At 40.0% G+C, this 18,221-nt stretch overlaps 1 long non-coding RNA gene across 1 annotated transcript in view; it reads left to right on the plus strand.

Moving 5' to 3' along the window:
• LOC140662472 (uncharacterized) overlaps nt 1-18,221 on the plus strand; it is a 120,576-nt gene that overhangs the window by 82,611 nt on the left and 19,744 nt on the right. The window contains exon 2 of the long non-coding RNA XR_012046094.1: nt 5,277-5,365. This is a non-coding gene — a long non-coding RNA (uncharacterized lncRNA). The remainder of the gene's footprint in view (nt 1-5,276; nt 5,366-18,221) is intronic.

The following is an 18,221-nucleotide window of genomic DNA, read 5'->3' on the forward strand; positions in this document are numbered from 1 at the left end:
AGGCTGGGTATTTCTTTCTAGTGTGAGTAAATCCTTGGCGAAAGATCCTGCGTGCTAGCATTACAATACTCTGAACACTAATTACCAGAAATCTATTTGCCAAATCTTTGCACTTTTAAGATAACAGTGTAGCAATCAAGCTGAAGTAGGATAATTAACCAAACCACTTTCCTCTCCCCTCTTCCCCCAATAACTCTGCAGCCCTGTCTGTCATTTTTCAGCACTGAATTGCTAAGATGTGGGTGGCTGATACGAAAGCTCAATTTGCTGTATGCATTTTACAGGAGGTATGGCTTCAGTATGGCTTCCTCACAAGGAAATAACCATAAGGAGCCCTGGCTGCTTGCGTGGATAGTTTAGCACTGGACTGTGTCCAGGCAGGAGTAGGTGAAAAAGCTGTAGGCAAAGGAAAGGAAGAAAGAATGAAAAGATTTACCCTCTTTCCAAAAGCAAGAACAGGCACAATCTTGCTCTTTTTTTGAAACAAAAGGATTGTGAATCCAGTGTTGACAGCAATGCTAAATGTCCTGAAGGATCTAGACATTTGGGGTGCAAGAACTAGATTGCTGCTTGTCAGAACTTGTCTATCTTTCTAATATTATGTTCAAAGCAGTAAGCAATTCAGTGATAACATGCTACTGACAGCTCTTCATTACGGTGCATCAAGCTTTAGCCATCAGTTTAGTACACAGACATCTCTGCCTCCAGAGCTTCTATTAAAACAGCTTCTGAGACCTTTTATATGTTGCAGTTTTGGTCTTAAACCCATGAGAAGAGGAATTGTCCTTTCACTTCTAGCCATGAAATACAAAGTCCTTCTGATCTGGATTTTTCAGGGACCTGTAGCTTTCCCATTCTGGAAGGTCTTTTAGAGTATGTATTACAGTGAACATCAGTTTAACCTATCTATTACTGAATAAAGGGGAGAAAAGACCTTACATTTTTAGATTAAAAAGCATAAAACAAGACTCGTGGCTTCTGAATATGCATTGTTCAGGGTTTTGTATAGAATCTATCTTAGTTTTGTGTGTGTTTTTGCCTTCGATAGCTAGGCATTTTTTTACTTCCCTAACAGCCTTCACTGTTACAAAATGCCTTCCACTGGGTAGCCCACATTATTTTTAGCTTCTTAATGTTAGGCCATAGTTGCTTCTTGCATGTGCCCAGCCCCTGGGAAAACAAAACAAAACAAAACAAAACAAAACAAAACACCCACATCACATATTTTTGTATCATTCTGCTTATCACTCACAGAAAATAAGGAGAAAAAAAAAATTAACAGCTTCCTTGTTGTATTTTCTGTAGGCTGTTTGCTTAACTTTTTCATCAGTTAGATTTTTCTGAACTTTTCTGTGGTGACGATTGTTGCTTGTCTCTTCAGTTTATTATTTCCATAGCCCTCAGCACAGACATTTTTCAGGGAAAAATACTAATATAAAATGAAGAGGCTTCTTTCTCAGGCTTCTGAACTGTAAGTCAGGCACTCTGCATAGTTACCATACAGAGCTAGCAGTAATTTATATATTTCCTTTCACACAGAGTTTCTGTTGAACAGGAAACAAAATACATACTACTGGAGATGCACAAAACAAAATAGCAGTTTACTCATGCATAGAAAGCAAATTATTTTTGGGTAGAATAAGAATGTTACAGTCCAGAATTGATGTGGTTTTCATGTTATCTTAAAGAATAATGTCAAATCTTTCCTCACTGCATTTTTTTTTAAATGAAAATGAGAAATAACTTTGTACCACTGAGGTACTCTTGGATTCAGGACATTTCCACACTCTACGACTCCTAGCAGAGCTCCTGGCTTACTTCTGCAAAGGTAATTTCGCTGTGACAGCTGTGAGATAGCATCTATAGTTTGTTCTGCAAAATGTAACTTTCCATTAGGAGCCAAGGTGACTATTCTCTAGCAATCAGAACTCTTCGATAAACATTTATTTTTGTCTTCTTCACCTAGACAAGACTCTGCCACAGTGTTTGGAACATCTGCTGGGCTGGATCTTGCTATATTTCTTGTAGCTACTGGAAATCTATATAGTGACAGTTGCTAGCAGTGATAACAGTGGTCAGACAAGCAACACCATTTTTTAAAGTATCCTGTTTACTACATCCCATCTCACAGTGAAGATCTTGTGTCCTTACCACTCAGGCAGAGCTGGGAAGGGGCTGATGAAGGACAAGGGGACACACTGCAATTGCACCAAGAGCTGTGTTCTTGCTGCAGCAGACTCTTGCGTATGCCAGAGCAATTCCTATCCACCGTGACTTTCTGATCTCTGTGACCTAATGGTGGAGGCGGGCTGAAATTTCAGCTTACTTCCTCTACATTAATCCCTGTCCTGTGAGAGGCCAAAGGAGCTGGCTTTATCATCTCCATCAGTTTCCTCTCAGCAAGCAGCTCACCTTGGGAGGGGAAAGTTCTGGACCAGACATTTGCAACAACTCCCTATCCATACAGCACCACTTGGGCAACGGACAGTCAATGGAAGGGTAAAACTGCTTTTTACTTCTTCTAATGAAATCCTCATTTGACATGAATGGTTGTGCTTTTGTCATAACCAAATTAACTCTTCTCCTTTTGCAAGAAAGGAAGCATCTCATTTCACTGAGCCAGCCGTCCGTTTGGTGTTTTGCATGACTTCCTTGTTAATCTTCAGGTTTACCATGACAGCAATACACTTTTTAAAAATCACATATGGTTGTGGGGTTTCAAACTCCGTAATTTCTATTCTTCCTCTGCTGTTGCTTTTTGCAGAGCAGCTAATTTTCATTCCAGGGATGGTGTACAGAGCAGCCCACTAGTTAACACAAGAGGCGGCCATCTGACAAAGACTGGGAAAGGACTTGGGCTTTCCGTTCTAATAATCACAAGTGCCAGTAACAGGAGAGGAGGAGAGACTCAAACACAAATAAATTAATTAGCAAGGACATTATTTATACACTGGGAATTCCTAGTGTATGTGGTGTCTGCTCTAATAACCCATGGACAAATCACCTCCCCTTGCTATAACACCTCAGGGAGAGGGCCAACAAGGGAAAGACAACTGTAAGTTCCTGTCTAAAGGGGAGAGGATAAGAAGCAGCCTGAAAATCTGCAGGGAAAGACCCTGCATATGCATAAAGAGCAGAGTGATCCATATGGACACCTGCCCTTCACAACAGCTCCTCTTGCTCCTGGCTAGACATGTTACAGCGTGATCTGCAGTTACTATCAACAGGATTGTGGTACATGGGGATCTGAGCAGTCCAAGTTTGCTTTTCCTAATACAGTGAAACACAGGTGAACGTGGAGCTTTTAGGAGAAAAGACAGCCTTCCACAAAGGTCAAGAAAAACTAAGAATCTCTTCCTTGCTTATGTAACCTCTGTGAAAACAATCTAGCTTTCATGCACCACATGAAAATGAATGAAAATGAATCTGTGGTAAGGACCCTTTCCCCTTTATGACCTAATGTATTTGGACCAGATTGTTAACTGCTAAGGGGAAAAATGCCCATGTTGTCAGGGGAGCCCAGATTCTTATTTCTGGCCCATAGTGACTGACCCTTTTTATTGGGCAGTTTAGTTGGTTACTTTATAAAAGAAGAATGAAAAAGGTAAACTCTTTGATTTCTTTGCTATAAGTCTGTACATGGTGGATCAGAAGATTCTGACCTTTAGCCCTTGCTTAAGAAAAATACAAAAATAAGGTATCCATTAAACATTTGACTTTTATGGCATCCTTACCTATGAACCATGTGTTCCTCCTGTATTGCTGAGTCATGCCAATGTTCAGTACTAGTCAGAACTATTCAGAAAGCATCTGAGCTTTTCTTGGGAGTTTAAATCCATCTGCTGTTTTGTAAAGAAATAAAAATGCTTTTTTACACACATTTTTGTTTTCTCTAATTGGCCAGTGAACGTGTAGGAGCTGGGTATTTAGTTACATGATGTAATTTGTCACATTTGTTGCTGCAATAGTGATAGCCCACAATGGTATGAAGCTATGATATTTGAGACAGAAAAGGGTGATGGTATTGAAATCCACAGTACTTTAAAGCATCTGAAGTTTAAAAAAGGAGAGAAAAAAAGAAAAAGAAAAACTTTCCACAACATTTTATAAAGACAAACATAACCGTATAATTTATGGTACATGGTAATTACTTCTCTGTTTGAGATGTTCACTATTTTCTCCCATTGTAATTTCACATACTGGATAATGAATATCCTCTGCACAGAAACAACAGTAATGGCTGTGCAGCAGGAGGACAGTTACTTGATCGTTCTACAGTAAAATGTTGTCTCACTTCTCAGTGCATGACTCAAATACAGGTGCGCAGAGGAGTAAAACTGAAAGGCCAGAATATTAAGTTAAAAAAAAAGAAAGATACTTTGTTGAACAGTCCAGCAGAGCAAAGCAAAGTCATACTGTATAAAATTGATATGAACATGAACATAGGTTTATGAACTGATATGAACATGAGCATGAAATTCGAGTTTTCAAACAATCCCCTGCAGATGACCCTTGGAATATAGCCATTGACTCCGTATGGAGGTAAAAGTCTGCCTCTTTTTGTTTCTGAAGGATCAGACACAAAACTTGAAATAACAAATCTATGTAGAGTTTTGCCTGAAATACAGATTTTCAAAAACTGTCTAATGATTCAGTGCAAGAATATCACAGTTGTATCCAAACTCCCTTTCAGTTCTGTGGGAGCAGAGTATGATCTGCTAGGAAATAAACATTCTATTTCCTTTCTAATATAAAACAATTGATGGAGGACTATATTGTGGAAATTTTAGACTGTTAAGGGAATACTTAGATATTAAGTTAGTGTTGTGGGGTTTTTTTTAAAGCATTTGTTAAACTATTCTTTGTATCAGACTTTAAATACATCTCACCCAACTTTGGACTAAAAGCTGTTAAACGCGTTCTTTGAAACCATTGTATTTTTTAGTTTGAAATATGTCTGGTAATGGATAAGGAATTTAAGTTTATCACTATGCCACTGGATACCTGTGTAACAGAATTCGTATAAACGTATCTGATGTAAACATGGTAAATATTGCCAACATAAGGTAAAACCTAATGCTTCAACAGGGCATGAGCTTACTATGATAGAATGATGGATGCCAAGATATGCTTAGGGCAAAAAAATGTTTCCATAACTTTTGAGTGATAAAGTTTGAATTTACAGATCTTCACAAAGATCTGAACGGATACTTCAATCCTTTAACAAACATGACTTTCACTTATGTTGTTACAGTGCTATTCTGTATTTTAAACAGGGACAGATGCTTTCCCTCATGGAGCTGACCTGTCTGCTGAAAAATGGAGGGGAAAATAGAAAGGAGGAGATTCCTAAACAACATTATTGGTAGGTAAAAAACTACTTTTACAGTCAGTTTTCCAAAGGCAAATACACAAACCAGTCACAGTGAGGCAACAGCCTAGAACAGTAACTATGCCTGATCTCAGCCAAACCTGAGAAATAATTTCCTGCATATAGCCAAGAGGAAATAAGAATCCCCCAAACCATACCAGACAAAAAAGGGTATAACGCAGTCTCATATGTTGTAGAATCCAAAGAATAATATTTAAATAAAATGCCATCATCCTATTTCTAGGAAAGTATAATTTGTATAATTCATTAGGATGTTATGAATTTCAATACATTGAAAATCAGTTTGAATTTAAACTACAAACTAATTCTCAATACAAAGGTAAAACTTAAAGAGGAAAAACAAATCTTATAGCATCCTCCCAGAATTAATATTGGATTTCTCCAAGTTCAAATTACAATAATACCATCATCAAGTGAGTCCTCAATTAACCTCGTCTGACATTCCAAGCAGAATATTTTAAGGGTTGTGAAGCATGCAAATAGAAACTTCAATTAAAGACCGACTTCATACATTGGACAGCCTGTGAGAATAATGTGAAAAATTATGTAACTAGCCCAGTGCGTCAGTAAACACCCACAGATGATGGAGAGGAGCCTGACAAAATTGAGGATCAGCATCCTAATTCCTTTCTCAGGTAGAGCCTAGAAAGATTAAGAACTTGTTTACACAGGGGAGCAGGGGCTCCCTTCACATTCACTCTGAGCTTGGTTTCTGCACATTCAGATGACCTGCATTCACACAGCACAAATCTTATCATGCATTAACTGCTGAGATACAATATGTTCTGTGCTCCTTTTGAAACCGTAGTAGATTCAGAGTGCATTAACTGAAAGCATACTAATATTCATTGGGTGCAGCTGGACCACACACACGGCTGGAGAGCTGCCAGGCGCTCTTGCAGGGGACAGCCCTGCGTGCCCGCTCCTGCCCTTGCCTCTCGCCATCCGGTGTTGCTGCCCAGTTAAACGCTGGCAGGCAGCTGGGGCGAGCCCTTTGCTGGTGGCAAACACCACCCAGACGTCGCACTGGCGATACACCCTAATGAATATAACCGTGCCCTGGCATAAGAGCATCGTCTGCCTAGAGTGGGACAGACATCCTAGAAGGGGAAAGGTGAAGGTTCGGGCTGCTGTGCGATGAAATGCGGCAAGAAGGATATCTCCTCAGGTGGCTGATTTGTCGATGGGTCAGAGCTGAGTTTTTCCGCTGTTCTGGACTGAAATGAGGGGCCAGCATGAACCTTTTTACACTGCTGGTGTAAACCCTGTCAGCAGTTTGCATAGGTAGCTTCTTAGTATCAAGAAAGTGGTCTGGGCTTGTGGTTGTTCTTTTCCTTGACTTTTCTGACTTTTACCTTTTCTTTTGCTTCCATTAGGTGTAACCAATATTATATATTTTGATACACCTCCAAGACCTGTTGTTTCTGTGTATCTGCTGGAGACTTGTAGCCCTTTGAATTTTTAACCTTTCCTTATGTGCTGAATGCAGTGACTGTGGCAGAGAAAAAGCTACTCAGACTCACTGCTTGTCATGTACATTTAAAATTCCCTGCTCCCAATCTGACAATCCAACAGGTATTTGTACGTATTTGCACAAGCCCTATTTTGCTTCCTGCATGCCGATAACCCTTTCCCCTAAATGTTCAGAAGGGTAGCTTATTTTCCCTGTTCAACCCCAGAAATGCTGTTTAAAAAAAAGTTGTGAGAATGTAGTAGATCACTGCATCTCAGCTGTCCATTCCTATCTGTTCCCCCTTTCCCTTCTGCCATCTGACACATACATTTTTTCCTTCCACTCTTCTTTGGCTTCTGGCAGGAAAGATCCTCTTCCCATAGCACTCTCAAAATGGTGACTGCCAGCTCCTGCCTTTTGATGCAAAAAAAAGAAAGATAAACACTGTCCCCTTACCCCCCAAAAAAAACCATTAATAGAAGTATATTTACTGTGCACAGTGCAAACTAAGAATGGTGTTAAGTACTATATCCTAATTAACAGGGTACAGTAATGCTCTCATTTTAATCAATGGGTTTTAAAGTTCCAGCTTTCATGGTATGTAGTGAAGTACATTTTGAAGTGCTGTATCATAGAGCTCTATAGCATATTTTATAGGCATTTTCTTCCCCAATTACAAAGAGCAGAATTTCTGTAGCAGAAACATATTTTTGAGGCTTTTTCCCAGGATAAAACTTAACAATGCAGCTGTAAATCAGCTCTGCATAAGAAATGCATAGACATAGTAAGCAGTGAGGCGGGAGGCTGTGGATATTGTTAACCCCTGATCTTCTGGACAGTTCTTTCAAAACACAGTTGCTGCCACCACGTAACTTTGTGCCTGTCCTCAAGAGGTATGACGTGGACTTTAGAGTACAGCAAATCCAAGGTGGGAAGCAGCAGGAAAAGAATTTATGGCAACATGAAGCTTAAAGGCTGCAAGCTTTTCTCTCTGTCTTTTTGTGAACTAATCGTTTCAAACCATTGCACCCTTATGGCCCTTGCTATTTTTTTCTTACCTTCAACTTGGCTGGTTTTCTTGAGAAATGAGGCTTATACAAGAAAGCTTTCCATGTTCCTGCATGTCCGTCTTTCCTCCTTCCCTCTCAATAACTTATGAACCAACAGGAGAGTTTCAGCCACATTTGACAAAATACATCAGGTTTCGTGCTCCAAGAAACTTTGGGAAAATGTGTGACTGGGTGGAAGACAGAAACGTGCTGAAGGACAGGCAGGGCTGGCTCAGCCCACAGCCTTTCTGCTTGGCTCTCCCAGCAGCCAAGGACGGCGGCTGGCTGGGCAGGCTCTGCGTGCACAGCTCCGAACTGCTGGAGGCACACTGTGCTTCTTGCATACCGCTTGTACATAGAGGAGAGGGCTTACTGCAGTTGGGAATACTGGGGACACAAAGGGGAAGTACGAATGAAGTATGCAAGGGATCTAGGGAAGATGGAGGGATATTGCTGTGATGTGGTGTGTGTGGGAGGGGTAATTGTAGGAGGAGGTATAGGTTTATTGCAGATGTGGGGGCTGCGAGGTGAAGGGATGTAGGGCACAGATCTGTAGGAAACTTGGCTTCATTTCTACCCATGGATATGGAACAACATGTTGGTTGCAAGATGTGTAATTTCGCACAGTTTCTTGAAGCAGTGGTTAGATAGTTATATCCTCTTATTTGTGTTTTGCAAAAATAAAGATTTGCTTTATTCATCTGAGATATTTTTTATGAGGCTTATAATACTAGCTACATAAAAGAAAAGTACATTTCTCATACTTAAGATTTTTTCATGGTTCAATAGACTAAGTTTAAAATAAAATGGAATAACAGTGGGAACATAACCACACCATGCACACAATGAAAGCAGTGTTTCCCCACTTTAAAGCTCTTTGTTCAATACCCCTGCAACATTCACAAAATAGTCTGTGAACTCCTTAAGAAATAATCTACTAAATGTTCATGCAATACACAAGAAAATGCTACACACACAAAAAAGGGGGAAATCATATAGCCCCTAAACTCTGAATTTTAAAACATCACTGTTTATCCTCCATATAGAACACAAAAGTCTTCTCTGATTAAGTGTCCAGGGCAAATGTGATTTTTGGGGAGGGAGTTTCTCTTCATCTCTTTGCTCTCCTAGCTGTATAAATTGTAGCATGCAATTATGTGAGAAGAGCAGGTACTGCCCAGCAGCTGGTAGCCTATTTACAGCGCAGTGTCATCTGCCCTCAGTTTCCAAAATCTTCTCTCATCCTCCAGTAGCTTAGGCGATAGTTAAATTGCTCTTTCTTGTGATTTTTATTATTTAGAAAAAGGCAGGAGAGAGTTAGCAGAGTCTCCCAGGATAAAAGTTCTGTCATCTCTATTAATGTGATCAAGGTGGTGGGAACAGCGCTATCTGTTTCACTAAAGAAAATAGGTATGGCTTACCGGCAAGCAGTGCATCTTGTGCTTCTGCTAATCATGCTAAGTGATATTGATAAAGTTGCCATAATAACGTACAAGGCCAAAAGTGTTACAGAAGCTGGTCTGACTCTGAACTCTGAATTGCAGAGCTGAGGCCAGCAGACAGCAAGATGTCAAATACATCCCCTCCCCCAAACCTGGTACATATTGGTAAAGACTAGCAATGCAACACTAGGCGCTTTTTATTCAAAGCAGTTTGAAAAGGTACCAGACTGTCAAAAAGGGCAGATCTAGGAATGGGTGTGTGTGAATTTGGTCCTAGAATTGCAGTTGCAGAGAGGTAAGGTTCACAGCACACCAAAAGAAAAAAAAATCACAATGCTTATCGCCTACATTCACAAAAAATAGAACAGAGTGGGTAGGGAGGAGGAAACAAGCTCAGAGACGGATATAGTGCAGTATTGAATATGCAGCTGCTAAAAGGGTCATGCTTTTGTATAAACCAAACAGGTCACGTAGGCAAGTCTGGGAGAAGCTATTTCTGCTGATATTCAAAGCCAACTGTCCCTTTCAGAGCGTCATTCCCTTGCTCTTCCTTATACCCATTTGCACAGTGACTCTTCTCCCCGTATTCTGTACTTGTAGTTGTTTGTTGCTTGATATCATCACCTACTCACTACAAATAATAATAAGTAGAACAGATAGATTTAAAAAAGCAAGACTCTTAAACCTGCCAATTTAAATTAGGTTAAGAGGAAGTGTTCAAGATAAGCTAAAAGCAAATTAGATGAAAGCCAAGTCCTGCCCAAGAGATTGCCTCTACACACTAGAGAAAGAGAGCCAACTTGCTTCCCCAAATGAGGAATCAGCACTTATGTAGTGGCCAATATCACAAAATTTCTTTTTTCTGTCTACTTGTTACGAAGATCCTCATCACATCCCACCAGGCACAGATGTAATCAGAAAAGTTTTAATCTTTTCTTGTGAGCCAGTCCCCTCAGCAATCACCAGCGTTGCATTTCTTTGAATTCCCTTCCAACTGCTCTGCAACATTATGGTAAGAGGTTGTCCAGCCCTGTACACTGTCTTCTAAGGGCCAGCTCCCTTCCACATCAGAGGGACCCAAGGGCATTCAGTAGGAAACATTAAGCATCTTGTGGGACCATCCAAGATTTTCCATTTCACCATTCTCAAACAGAACAGGATTATTGTTCATTCCTGAATAAAGGTATAATGGTTCTTCATCTGCAGACTGAAAAAATAAAACAAAATAAAATTCAAAAATGGCTCTTTTGCTGTGATACTGCATTGCAGATTCGCATCTAATTTTCTGCCAATATTATCCACTCAGTCTCTTTCAACATTGCTGTTTTCCAAATTTTTCCTCCCACTGAATCTGTATGTTTGATTAATGTTTTCCCAGATGTCTGAACCTGGGGAAAAAAAGCACTTTCAGTCTCATTTTGTTAAGTGCTAGGAATCTCTTTGATGATCCATAACTAATTTTACTGTACTTGTCACAAAGCAGATGTGTGGCAATAGTCCCCTAAGCATGCTGCATTCAATCATTACAAACTCCATAGTTCTCCTTTCTTTTTCCCCCCTTTTTTGTGTTTATTTTTCATTAGTAATTAACCTTCACAGTTTATCATATTCTCTTTCACTGGTTTAATGAACACATTTGACACATGAGTTATACAGTTGGTCCAACCACATTTTATCCCTCTCCTTTTAGTTTCATCCCTTTGTAGAATATCAGATTAGGATGCAGTTTCAGGAATATAACAAGTCTTCACTTTGGCTATTTTGTCTCAATCGCTTAGTGCATTAGCTCTCCTTATTCCTAATTTACCTGAAAGATTTTTGCATTCAAAGGATGGAGAGTCTAAATATTAAGAAAAGGAACTATTAAAATGAAAGACTGTAAATAATTCCTACTTAAAGAAGGTGTACTCTGTTATCTGTAGCTCAGCATCCATAATTTGCAATAGCTTTAAAGCTCACCTTTGTTTCAGCCCTCTCTCCTGGAAAGGTAGAAATCGCCTCTGAATTGTCCCTCTTATTTCTGATAAGCTTCAGCTATAACAAAACCAGAAAGACGACTGATGCTATTGAATCTGACAATGGGAGGAATTCATGGAACTATCTAAAAAGAAACAACCCCTTTGAAAACGTGACTATTTAGAATCACAGAGTAGCTGAGGCTGGAAGGTATCTCTAGACATTTTCTAGTCCAACTCCGCTACGCAAAGCAGTGTCACCTAGAGCAGGTTGCTCAGGGCCATGCCCAGGCAGGGTTTGAATATCTCCAATGATGGACACTCAGCAATGTCTCTGGGCAACCTGTGCCAGTGTTTAATCACTCTCACAGTAAAAAAAGGTTTTGTTTTTTTCCTTTGGTTTAAAAAGAATTTTTTATATTTCAAGTTATGCCCATTTACTACTTTTGAAAGTCACACCTCATTACACTGACAAAACAGGTTTCTTTCCAGGGTATTTTCTGCAGGAAAAATAAATCAGCTACAAATGTGCACCTATTTTTCTGCAGAAGTTGTCAAAGTGCAATCATAATACCAACCTAGATATTTGTGCTACTAGATGTATTGAAGTCCTTACAAAACAAAAGTAGGATCTTATTCACTGTAATGCATATGAGAAATACACTGGCTATATACAGAAGTAAAGGAATTATTTGCCGGTGAATGTGGGAATAGAAGCCATAGAATAATTTTTATCATAGTAATATCAGTAGGTATTAAGCCAGAAATTATAGTATCGTTCTTGTCCCTTCTTCTAAAACTATAAGATAATTAGCTCATTTGGTTTTTACTATTAGATTCCATTTTAGTGTATATGAGAGGTGTGCATATGTATGTATGTGGTTGCATGCACATTAGGTCTCTGAAGAAAACATTAAGTGCAAACTTAGATGAATTTTGTGTTTGAATCTCAAAACTGGATGTTGGAGAATCCATCAGGAGTCTATGGTATAGAGTTCGAGCAGGAGCATCGTGGTCACTATCAAGAATATTACCTGGGTGACACTAAAACAATTGCAAAATTAAAACTTCTTGAACTTCAATGCTGTCACAGCCATTCCTTCTGGTCTCTGCCTCAGAAAGTCCTTAGTGCCCAGCTGACCACTTACATAACTTGTATTCAAACTGATTTATGTAAGGGGCAGTTCTCCTTCCCTTAAGGGAGATGAAATACAGAATACTGACCATCTGTCTGATGAGGTTAATTGAACCTGAATTTTGGGCAGAACTTTTGCAATAAATGCCCAGAGATCTTACCTACTCAGTACCAGGTAGAGTTGTTTTTCTGTTTAAGGTCCACATGAACTAACAAGTCACTGGCCTCCCTGGGACTGAATACTAATGATACTCACTTTCATTGTCTACAAAACTTTCCTCACTATGGCTTGTAAAGCTATGTCTAACCTGGGGAGCACTGCAGTCTTTCTGGCTCTTGGGTCTGACTAGTCACAGCCCTGTATTTGGGTAATCCAACAGCCCCATCCTCTACACAGCAATACTTTGTAGGAAGGGAGCCAAGGAGTACTGGCTGTGTTCCCCCATCTGGATGACAGGGCAGGAGCTGGACTTTGAAATATGCTATCATGTATACCTGTTACTCAGCCCAGACACGGCAAATAGCTGGAAAGGAATAATTGGTGTAATGGGTGATTTAATTTTGGCAAATAAAGTTGGTGCTCTGACAGGGACCAAGGTATCATCTTCAGTTTGGAGGTTTGTCAGGTGCAGGATGAAATTTCTCTTCCAAACAGGATGGGCAAGCCCACAAAGATGCAAGTGGTTAGCTAAAAGATGCTACCTTTTGCCAAAAAGAGACTTGAATTTTAGATCTCAAATTACAGATAAGTTCCTTGACTTGTCTATTTGTAGCTGTGTTTATCCTTATTTCTGCGCTGGTTAATACTCTTTACCTTCCTGATATAAAATGGGATTCTTCATGATATCTCAGAAACTATGGTCCAGGATGCAAAAAACCTGTTTCCTGCACAGTTGTGCTCTGAACCTTTTTGACAAAAAAATGAGAGGACATGTTAGAAAGGGAAAACATGACCATTGCTGGTTTTCTTCTTTTTTTAACAGTGGATTTGACGGTGAGTGGAAAGTGGTGACTTAGACATTGTCACAGTGTTGAAACTCATCAGGCTGGAGGGGTGCTCTGCTGTGTGCTCTGGGAGAAGGGAATGGCATGAGGGAGGGAAGAAGAGAGAACAAGGTGCCATTTCTTGGATTAGAGCTTTTGTAAGCTTCCAGAAGAGAGGAAATTCAGATGTTTAGCTGGCAGCAGTTGGTGGTGAGGGAAGAGTGCTGGCTCAGTTCCCTGTTGAGTGCAGGGAGCAGTTTCCCTCCATCTGTTAGGAGCTTCTGATTAGATGAGGTAGGTTAAATCTTTTTCCCTCTGCTCCCCCTTCCCAACGGTTGTGAAATCACTTATTTGTGTTGCTGGGAGCACAGAGAAGAGAAATGAAACCACAAAGCCAATGCAGGACTTTTTATGCTCTTTGCAGGTTGCAGAGGCTGGAAGGAGATGATTAGAGTGATTGAAGATTGATGGAAGTGATAAGATGGGTGAAAGGGTACTGAAGGGAGCAAGGAATGATGCATTTACTTAATGGGATATCTTAAGTTTCTCTGTCAGGCTGCCTTGTTTGCAATCTGTTTAATACTTGCTCTTACCTTATACAGAATAACGGTGGCTTATTGTACATTTTCTAAAATTGTTTTCAGAAAGGACAAATTCATATCTGCAAGTGTGTGAATTGGTACAGGGAAAGATGAGTTACTACACACTTTCCATGTCCCAGTATGACTTGTCTGGAGGCCATGCTGAAGTAAAATCAACAGCATCATGTTATAGTGATGTTTTCCACCTATAGGCACTTCTTAGCTGACTGCCATAGTGATTAAACTGAGGTTCTACAGGATTGGAAATACAGGCCAGTACAAGCTCTTCAGGCAGCAGCTCACTGACATCAAGCTCTGGCAGGTTTTAAAGCAACAAGACAGACACACAATTACAAAAATAAAAATAAAAATAAAAAAAAGAGGCCCTGGGAAAAGCCTTCCAGCAAACCCCAAATATATACAGGCACACAGACCAAATCCGAAAGAAAAGAAAAGAAAAAAAGAATATTAATTCTGAAGGAGAGGCGGAAACTTTCTTTCTTCCTCTTCTAGCCTCTTCTCTCTCTTCACTCTTCACCTTCTGTGACTAATCTCCTTGGATTCCTTACCTCTCCCGCTGGGATATTGATCCATCTCCTGTGAGGGCATTAAATTGCATAACACACCAATACAACAGGCTGCTCTATTTGTGTAGCAGCCCCCTGTTAATTCTGCAATAGCTGGCTGGCCTGGCACAAAATAGGAAAAAAAGACAGCCACCAGCATCCCACAGCCCAGGGCAGCATTGTTTCACTGGGTGTTGCCTCACTGCCTCCCTCCCCTTTGCCAGCCCTGCAGTTTGCATTGCTGGGTCTGCCTGCTTTGTTCAGGCATTATCACAGCAGCGGAAATGACAGCAGCCTTTCTTCTGTAAGAGGGAAAATTAATTTCGTGATGTGGATTCTACATCAACAACTAAACCAGCAGCTTTCCCTTTGGGGGTTGACCAGAAGATTAGGCTGAGATTATACAAGACCCCGTTAAAGGTGGTTGCTTTTGCTAAATTCAACTTTGTAAGGTTATTACAGAAAGTCATGGGTTTGCTTATGGGTTTGCAGAACCAGAAATCAAGAGATGCATTTTTTCCTGTCTAAGTAAGTGGAAAGAGGCACATCTGCAAAGCCAAACACTGTTTTCATACAATCGTAGAATCACAGAATGGTTTGGGCAGGAAGGGACCTTAAAAATTATCTAGTTCCAACCCCCCTGCCATGGGCAGGGACACCTTCCACTAGATCAGATTGTTCAAAAAGTCCCAGCCAACCTGGCCTTGAGCACTTCCAGGGAGGGGGCATCCACAGCTTCTCTGGGCAACCTCTTCCAGTGTCTCACCATCCTCACAGTGAAGAATTTCTTCCTAGTATCAAATCTAAATCTACCCTCTTTCAGTTTAAAACCATTACCCCTTGTCCTATCACTACACCCCCTGATAAAACGTCCCTCCCCATCTTTCCTGTAGGACCCCTTTAAGTACTGGAAGACCACTATAAGGTCTCATAAGGTTGTCATAGTTAAACTCCCCCAGGGCTGGAAAAGCAAGATGGCCAAGAAAGCTCCCATGAAGCATTTTTCAAACATGCTCATTTATAACCCAAACTAGCTAATTTACATCTCAATTTACATATATCCCACAGTACTTTATTCCATTGATTAGACATCAGTACATTTACATTTCCATCACTTCCACATTCACAGCAGCGGTAGGTCACCGTGACCTTACAAATATCTTGTCAAAGCCTTTTGTGTCAAAACAGCCCAACCTCAGAAATGCACTATCAAAACATCCCCATCAACCAATGTCAAAACAGCTTCATCACAGACTCTAAGCACATTCAGATCCAACAAATTAACATATCAAGGCTTTATTGCTTTAATATCCAAGTAAAAACCAAAAACTTAATGCCTTCCCTGTGAAAAGAAAATTGTTCTTACTCCCATTTCCCATTGCTAATTAACAAAGTTCCTATCTACTGGAGTGTCTCAGGAGTGATTTTTTTTTTCTGACAGTGCCACTAGAGTGACCAACATTTTCATTTAGTCAAATTTGCAAAAGTGGCTGGAAGATGCTTCTGGGGACTTAGCCTCAGTGATGGTCAAGTCAGTAAAATACCTGGCTAGATACAAGGCTATTCAGCAAAGTGAACAGCACAACTGAAAAATATTGTAAACAAAACCAATACACAGTTCTGGACCATCCCTCATTGCATTTTAATTATCTCACTGTTCAGTTTTCAGGCCAAACCTATCTTAGTGCTTGGCTTCACTGAAAGTGACTAATTGAATGGGGAAGGGGGAAGCACACACTATACTTTTTTTTTAATTATTTCAAGGAAGTGAGTTAAATAATCTCCAAAGATGAAATCTAGCTGTTTACAAATCACGGTCTCAGTGGTTCCCTTGACCTCCTGCCCACCTGCATACAAGGCAGAAAAAGTACATAACTCTGATGCATAATCGCACACTTTCACACCAGTGAATCCATGTGAATCCCATAATTTGAATTGTAATGTACCTCTACCTCTGCTTTGTGAGTGGGGTGTTTATAAGGGAGGTTTTCAGGGACGGATCCCATCACAGGACAGCATACTTGAATGTAAACGTACATGACATCCAAACATAAAGGCAGTCAGGACAGCAATGTTTAGTGTATTCTTGAATAAAGACATGCATAAACCATCATCTGAAAATGCAATAATACAGTAAACTAGTCTGGAATGTCAGCACTGCAAATATTCATGTTCAGGCAACGCACAATTTCAGGCAATGACTTTCTTAATAGGTAAAACTTTCAAATATAAAACATATAAATCAGCCTGCTACATTATTTCCATTTTTTTTTTCAGGATATTAGCTAACAACCAAAACAATTAAGTTTACAAGCAAGAAGAAGGTCATAGGCAATGTGCTTATAACTGACCTTGTAGTAAAGGCATTGTGTCACACCCATTTGTATTAGGGCAGGATCTGTTGCATTTTATTCTGTTTCCCACATGAGTTATTTCTGTGGCAGCACAAGGTGATACCATGAATTCAGATTGATTATATCAAGGCGGAACAAATCAGAAGCAGCAGTTGCAAATTTGTAGAAACAGACCTGACTAGTGTATTACTGTTATCCCCAGGAAAAGCAAGTGGGGACATGACGGCATGCCTTGATCTTATGTAAAGGCTTTCTATTTAATTTTTCAGATTTGGTTCACTCTGAAAGTAATTTTTTTAAAATTTATGATTTTTTTCTTAAGAGATGTACAGTAGCTCCCATTTAAGCTTTCTCCTTAAAAATAGGTCTCGGTATAGGAGAAATTCCCTCTACTGTAAATGAGAAGACTGTTGCAGAATTCATGAACTTCTTAAGTGTGACTGATGTGAAAAGAGAAAAACAATTCACTCTGCTTTGTGGCCTTTAGTTTATACTTAACTATTCTTTAATGGATTGTTACATCTATTCATACTTTTCTTTCATTTTCTAAAAAGTAAAATACTGATTTCCAATCTCCAGTCTGAGAACTAATCTCAGGATTTCAATGACCAGCTTCACAGTAGTAAAGTGTCTTAATGTTAGCGCTTATTTTCATCTGCTTCTCCAAGTTCTTCACTGAAAACAAGACATACAAAACCAATTTAAAGTCAAGGGGGGAAGTACTTCAGATCTCTCTGGTAGAAACTTCTGCTGCCTGAGAGCTGGAGAGGAAATAGGAGCTGTTTTCATAGGTTGATGTGACCTAGGGGAATTAGACGAAGTGACACACACACAAAACAAAAATATATGGAGAAGGAAGAGCACCATGGGGCACTACAATTACAGAAGGGAATCGAAAAAAGAAGTGAAGTGGTAGGGTGAAGAGTCAGAAGAGAGACATATGTATGAAGGAATAAAAAGACCTCATGAAGTGGAAAATGGGGCCAATTTGTTCCTACATAACTGTGATTCCACTTGATTTCTGCTATACAAAGCAACAAGGATGGCGGAGGGACCTGAGCAGGCTTGACATGAAGCACAAGAGGAGGGGCTGCTGCTGCCATAGGGCTGCATCTGTAGAGGGACTTCCAATGAAGGCAGCTGAAATGGTTGCTGCTGGTGAAATGGTAAAAAGCTGCTGATACTGTGGGACGTCCCAGAGGAACACTGAGAGAAAGGCTGCCTCAACTGGAGAAAAGCTCGATTTTTAATAGATCCAAGGGAGCAAGAATATTAGGGACGGTAGAGGAAGGAAACTGCTTAAAATTTAC

This window comes from Ciconia boyciana, chromosome 1 (genome assembly GCF_034638445.1).
Source record: "Ciconia boyciana chromosome 1, ASM3463844v1, whole genome shotgun sequence".
Taxonomy (NCBI): Eukaryota; Metazoa; Chordata; class Aves; order Ciconiiformes; family Ciconiidae; genus Ciconia; species Ciconia boyciana.